The sequence below is a fragment of the Oryzias latipes genome, chromosome 7 (assembly GCF_053564925.1).
Source record: "Oryzias latipes strain Hd-rR chromosome 7, Olatipes_Hd-rR_3.1".
NCBI classification, from domain to species: Eukaryota; Metazoa; Chordata; class Actinopteri; order Beloniformes; family Adrianichthyidae; genus Oryzias; species Oryzias latipes.
In genome coordinates, this window is record NC_136243.1 from 7,926,565 (window position 1) to 7,933,528 (window position 6,964).

The 6,964-nt window shown below is 42.5% G+C and overlaps 1 long non-coding RNA gene across 1 annotated transcript; it reads right to left on the minus strand.

Annotated features, from left to right (window-relative positions):
- Nucleotides 1–797: 797 nt before the first annotated feature.
- Nucleotides 798–3,308, minus strand: LOC111947679 (uncharacterized). The gene is made up of 4 exons (XR_002873554.2): nt 3,170–3,308; nt 1,988–2,062; nt 1,625–1,678; nt 798–1,547 (listed from the first exon to the last, which is right to left on the minus strand). It is a non-coding gene; the product is annotated as an uncharacterized LOC111947679 (long non-coding RNA).
- Nucleotides 3,309–6,964: the final 3,656 nt, after the last annotated feature.

A 6,964-nucleotide genomic window follows, 5' to 3' on the forward strand; every position in this document is an offset into this window, starting at 1 on the left:
AAGGACAAATTAAAAAAGACACTTTGACATAAAACAATGAAGAGAACATTCCTTTAATAATAAAATCAACTGAAATCATTGCAGGCAGCTGTGACTATCTCAGAAGAGACAACAGCCAAACTGCAATGAACAAACCCAAAAACAGAACTCTGGGGGGGGGGGGGCGGCATAGCATCTGCTTAAAACTCTCAGACTGCAAAGATTGTTGCAGTTAGAGAAGTTTGATTGTTTTATTCTGCTCCTTATAGAATCAAGGCTAGAATAATTAAAAAAACAGTTTTTGTAAGTATTAAAACAATGATTCTTGTCTTTAGTGTGTAAGATTTTGATAAAAGGCAATAGTATGTATGTATGATATTGATGTTTTTTTTTTTTTTAACTTGTCCTGTCCAACAGCTGGGCAGACAGACGAGAGCTGAGCACTGAAAAAAAAGACCTGTTGGATTGACATAAAAAAATCATGGACAGCGGTTGCGCGCAAAAAAATCATGTTGAACCAATATAATTATTGCTCATAATAAAATCATGTTCTACTGTAATGAATGCTTCTTTGTTTCTGCACCTAATAATTTTACATAAACAAACAAGATTTTATTATGTCATTTACCATAATTTTTTCAAACATTTAAAACGCTATTATTTGTTTGAAATCACCTACATAGTTCATTTAATTTATAAATTATTTTAATAAAATTTAAATTGAAAAATAAAATTGCAATTGCAGATTATTATTTAAAGCAAATACTTTCTTGTGCATTATGAAAATCCAATGAACATATGACACTGAACACAAATTTCAGATTTAACTTTTTTATTATCTAAACTTGAAAAATATGTTTACAGTGTAGCATAAAATGACAAATCACAATATATTGGGCTTGCCATTTTTATTAAACAGAAGATAACAGAGCCAAAGCAAACAGCTGGAATCCCTTCTTAGGAAAAAGTTAAACTATTTAAAGGTCATTTTATTCAAAGAGTCGGATCTTTAAGCCTGAAACCTTAGACACCACTTTGCCTTACAACTCTAATACAGTTTTTTTTTGGATTACCTCAAAGGTGTGTGACGGAATGTCCAAGGGAGAGAACCCAAGAGCAGGAAGAACGACCCAAATCCAATAGTTCACTCGAAGGGGCTTTAATGCCAGAGAACCATAACACCAGAGCGTAGAACGAAGACGCTCCGACACAGAAACAAGATCAGACACTGCATAAATAGACAAACCAATCAACATAATACACAACACCTGTGACCAGCGGGAGAGCTCAAGAAGGGAAGGGCCTCCAGGAGATCATAGCAGGAGCAAAGCCACGGGCCCCATGACAAGGTGTTTCTGAGATGAGGATGGTAATCAGATTTGTGCTGTAAATAAGGCCAAAAAAGCCTTGGCATCTGCCACTCAGACACTTGGTGGGTCGACCACCACAGCCTGGGAGATGTGGACCACGAGAATGTCCTCTTCCTCACCACTGCCAGTTTCCATTAGGAGGGAAATTCCCACCGTGGTGTCCTCGATTGCCTCCTGGATTGCTGCATGGTCTTCATTCTGAAGAACACAGAAGATATTTGTGTGCACAGTTCACATTTGAAGTTTAGTTAATGCGTCTAGATTACACAACTCACCTATACTTTGAATAAACCCCTGAACTTGCTTATATTGGCGAGAAGTTCAGCAGTCTGAAATACAAAGAGTCAAAAAAATTTAAATTCACATGAAAACTTTGGAAAAATACAATTCTTACTCTTGGCTCATCAATAAATGTTATAGTTACTGTGTTAACAAAATCATTATATCCTTAGTGTCATGTTAACAGAGGTAGTGGGATAACTGATCAACCATCAATTTCATTATTTATTATGTATGTATCTCTCTGCATAAAAGGTGCGTGTAAAGAGTAGGGCTGGCAATCTTGGTTACCTCCCGATTCGATGACAATCCAGGAGACAATAATTCCAATAATATATAGTAAATGCATGGTGACCCACCTGACTCAGTGAAGACTGGAGCATGGACCCCAGCATGATCAGGGAGGAGCAGTTGGAAGTGTTGTGTGATGAGCTCTGTAATCAGGACGGAGGTTTATTAGTTAAATTTCAAATATATATAGAGAGTGAGACTTCCACAGCTTTGTTGTATCATTTTAATAACTAAACATGCATTGGTTTGAAATAAATAGCTGCAAAAATATTCTGAAGAAATTAGACCAGAAAGAACATTAGACACCTCCTCCCCCCACAGGATTCAAACCAGGCTTATGAGAACCCGCGAATTTTGAAATGGAAACTGCAAAACTAAACTAGCAGATCGGGAGTGGATAATCCCCCCCACCCATAAAGGATTCCCATATTAATTTATCACAAATGGGAGGAATATGTGAAGTAGGATTACAGACATTATTATAAGGCAGTAAACTTTTTACTACACATTATACACTTGTTCCAAAAGGACATGAATATTTTCACTCAATTAAACTCTCAAAGCTAAAATAAAAAATATGTTCAGCATCATAGAATGAAAACAAAGCTCTGATTGAAACCAAAGATTTATGTAAACTGGACACACCAAACGCATTCTGTGCACGAGACGCGCACGGAGAATGATTGACAGCTGACTGAGACAGAAGTGCGGTGCTGTTTGCTGGTCAAATAATGCTGTCCTTAAACTAGCTCATGGTGGAAAGGTATGGAAAAACTAAATAATGACAATAGTAATGATAGCTTCTCACATTTTCCTTCAATTTCGGTCTCCACAACGCAGAATTTAGCAAAAAGAAATCCACTTAGTGACGATGAAAATTCCCCTGGCAGAGTTTCTGCCTTGTGGAAAAAAAAAAGCCGTGCCCACAAGCGCCCACTGCCCTCTGTCAAAAGCGAATTCCTACGGCATAACTACTCACCACTCTTCCCCGTACATCATTTGAAATCACCGCGTTTACAGCTGAATCTGCCTGCGACGTGAAAGTACAATTTACCGCGCACACACACCTCCCCCTACCTGCCGTCCGAGGGCTGCGGCCGGCAGGGACAAAAGTGGCGCGCAGAGCCTTAACTTTGATAACTACGACAAAAGTGGATTACAAAGCTCTTCCCCGTGGAAAAAAATAACACTAATGATACATTTACGCCTTCCACTTTCTTAAATTAATTTGTTAGAGTAAATTAACTTACCTTTTTTAAGTTCCTCCAGCCAGAGCAGGTGCTTGTAGCTTCTCTAAAATGGCTGACTGCAAAGTTTCCCCTCCTGGAATTCTTCTTCACCGATGGGGTTTACTGATCCAAAATTAAGGGGCAAAGGATCAAGCATAACTATTTCATGTTTTGTCAACATGATTTCAATATATAAAAGTAACACAGCAAGAAATGATGTGTGATTTTCAAGATTATATTATGTTTCGAAGGTAAACATAATTTGTTCATATTAAACAAACATGTTTACTATTTGTAAATTGAACAACCCCACTTTTCCCGTTTTTTCAGTGAGGGCCTCTTGTGTTGGACATATTTTGCTTTAACAAGAGGGGTTATTAATCTTCTGACAAACCAAAGGTATGTCTGAATAAACCCCTTTTGTAATTGAGGCCAAACTTTATTAATTTCAATCATGTCTGAAAATCTTTGGTGTTGGACCGGACGGAAAAGGAAAGAGGGGAAGAAGAGAGAGGGACGCTAGAGAGAGGGGGGGGGTAGGGGGTGATAATAGGAGGGGAAGGGGGATGAGACCATGAAGCAGCATACAGCAACAAGTTTACTGGTTGTTAATCATTATGGTAAGGTTCAAATGCAGTACAAAAAGGGCGGGGCCCGTCCACACACACACTCAAATGTTATAAACACACCTGCTAGCTGCAAAAATGTCCACCTGTCGACATGTACACAAAACAGATAGTGTTCACACACGCATACTTATGCCTTAAAACCAACTAGTGTAAAATATTTCAGTCATTCAGTTGTGCAAACTGTTAGTGCAAAGGTGAGCTAACACCAGTGCTCAGGTGAGGTTTTATGTTCTTGTAAAATGGATGGTGGAACGTGAAAAGAAGGAGGGAGAGTGCCCAGCCATCCCCAACCCAAGACCCCCACCGCAGCAGCAGCGGCAGCCGGAATCCCCCCAACGCCACACGGGAACCGGCAGGGAACAACCGCCGCCCGGGCGACCAAGCCCGCCACCCAGGCCAGGGCCAGCAGGGCCGCCGCAAGGCCCCCAGAGCCAGAGGCCAGGGAAGCACGGAGGGAAAGAGAGCGCCGCCCCAGCCCAACCAGGAGAGCAGCCCCCCCGCCGCGCCGGGAGAACCCAACGCAGAGCCCCACCGGAGAAGGACGCCCACAGCCCCAAACGAGCACCCCACCACCACCCAGGAGTTCCGGGCATCCCCCCGCCCCAACCCCAGGTACGAGCCAGGACCCCCCAAGGGAGACCCGCTCCGCACTCCAGGCAGCCATCCGCCCGGCCCACGGTTGGTCCAGGGAGGAGCGAGGCAGGGGGCCCGCCGCCCCCGCCCAGGAGGGGGGAACCCCGGGGAAAAAAAGAGGGCCCACAAGGGGTGTTATAAATATGGCCCGACCAGGCTCGGCCACAGTTGGAAATTTGGCGGGGCCCAGCACTCAGGAGCAAGGACCAGAACCCACCCCCCAGGGACCAGACACCCCCGGCTCAGATGTAATGTGAACTCCCCCACCGCGCGGAGAGAGCACCGCCGGGCCCAGGAAGCCGGCACCCCGGGGACACGGCCGCCGTTGCAAAGGGGCCCGCACCCCCCACCAGGGAAGAGGCAGGGGACAGATGGACCCAGGTCCCACCTTCCTTGCAAAATGTGTGTGCGTGTATGTGTGTTTGAGATGGTGTGTGTGTGCATGTGTGTGTGTTTATGTTGGGATGTATATATTGAGGGGGGAGGGGTGTGTGTACTAAGGGGGGTGCAGTTAAAATTGGCGGGTAGGGCACTAAGGGGACATCTCCTGATTACTCACAGTGACGTCCCCTCACCCTCCCCACCAAGGGGCCCTAAATGTCTAAGGTGCGGTTAAAATTGGCGGGTAGGGTGCTAGGAGGACATCCGCTGCTTGCTGGCAGTGATGTCCAAGCACCCCCCCTACCAAGGGCCCTACATGTCTAAGGTGCAAATAAAACCGAAAGAGGGGGGGCCCACTCCATACGGCAACCATAGGAGGGGGGCCACTGCCTAGTAAACCCCCCCCCCAAGGCTCATCGCAGGCTAAGCCCCCCACCCCCTCACCCTATTATGAGGTTATATGAGGAAGGAGGTAAGTTGGGGACAGCTGATAGACTGTCCCCCGGTGGTCAAACAGCTGTCCCCCGCGCCCCCCCCCCCCCCCCAGCAAGGGGACCAGGCCCACCCAGCCCAGGGGCCCCACCCCCGGAGGCGCCGACACCCCAGGCCCAGCAACACCCCCCCCACACAGAGAGAGAGGAGCCAGAAAGCGCCGGTATGATATTGATGTTTGATTTGATTTGGATTTGATTTTTGATTTAATTCAAGCAGTCAAAGCAATAAAGTATTTACACATATTTATCAAACTCATTACAGAAATGTTGAAATGAACAGTTTAAAAAGACAAAAAATAAGACAAAACAAAAAGGTCACTTATATCACATTTGCCTAAATAAATATAAAGATTATTAACTAAAGTTAAGTGCTTGATTTATTGCTTGAAAAGGAGCGGGAAGAAGCAAGTTTATATAATCCCACCCCTACTGAGTTAATTCATTTAGTAGTTTTACAGTTTTTGTAATCTGGTTCTGATCAAATAAGATTCTCTTCAAGTAACAAAATCCAGTGCTTATTGATTATCTTCAGAAAACATTAATTTACCATTTCAGTAAACAGTAACGGTCACCGATATGTAATAATCATTGATTGACATTTGAACACATGATCACAATACACCATTAATTATTGCTACACATTGCAGACCAAGTAAAGAATATTAATAGCTTATTGATTGTAATTAAAACCTTTCAGTAATCATTAATGCATATTAATACTCATTGGTTTTAATTAAAAGAGCTTTGATTCACCACAATCAAGTTCACACATGTATTTGGAATTATTCAAACACCTGTTGATCCTTAACTCCTCTTATCTTCATATCCTGACATCAGAGTGTCTTATACATTTTCTTGAATCTTTGGATATTTGAACATTGTTTGAGCTCATTACTTAACCCGTTCCAAAGTTTAGTGCCACACACCAACACACATAAACTTTTATTTGTGGTTCTTATCAATTTGATCTTGAAGTTCCTACGTTCCCTCAGTTTAATGATGTTTACATGTTTTGTTGAATTTCATTATAGTTTCATTGTAAATGTTCAAGAGATCTGGTGATGGGAGGAGCCACCCACATGTAATAAGGCACAACTTGAATGGAGAGGTCATTTTATCAGTAGCTTGTTGGAGCTAAGCTGGCTGGATTGCTGATGAATTGATTTTCAGGTATTCAATCATTCTTTGGAAAAATGTCTGAGAGCCACACTGTTTACCTTTCATTTTGAAGGACTCTCAAATTTAAAAGGTTGGAAATAAAAGTTTGTAATCGTGCATTAATTGCAACAATCTCATTCCTTTTTCTAGGACATAGTTTCTACAGAGCTGTAGTAATTCATTAGAAAGTTGCTTCTTAGTTGTGGGCAAGACCGTTGGTGTGTAGCAACGCTCTGTTCCTGATTTACAACAATTTGAATAAAGAAATACTCAGGACTGCAGTTAAAAATGTTTTCCTCCTAATATACTGTATGTCCTTCATTATCCAATCAAGTTCTTAAAGTATATGAAAACCTTTCTGCTTAGACACTGCCAAGGAATATTAATTTAGTTATGTAAAATGGGGGCAGGAATTTTGCAAGACATTTTTTAAAAGCGTAATTCTTGCATCGACAGACCAGATTTTTTGTACACATATGACAGGGGCATGCTGAAAGCTCTAATTATGAAGCCACTTTTGT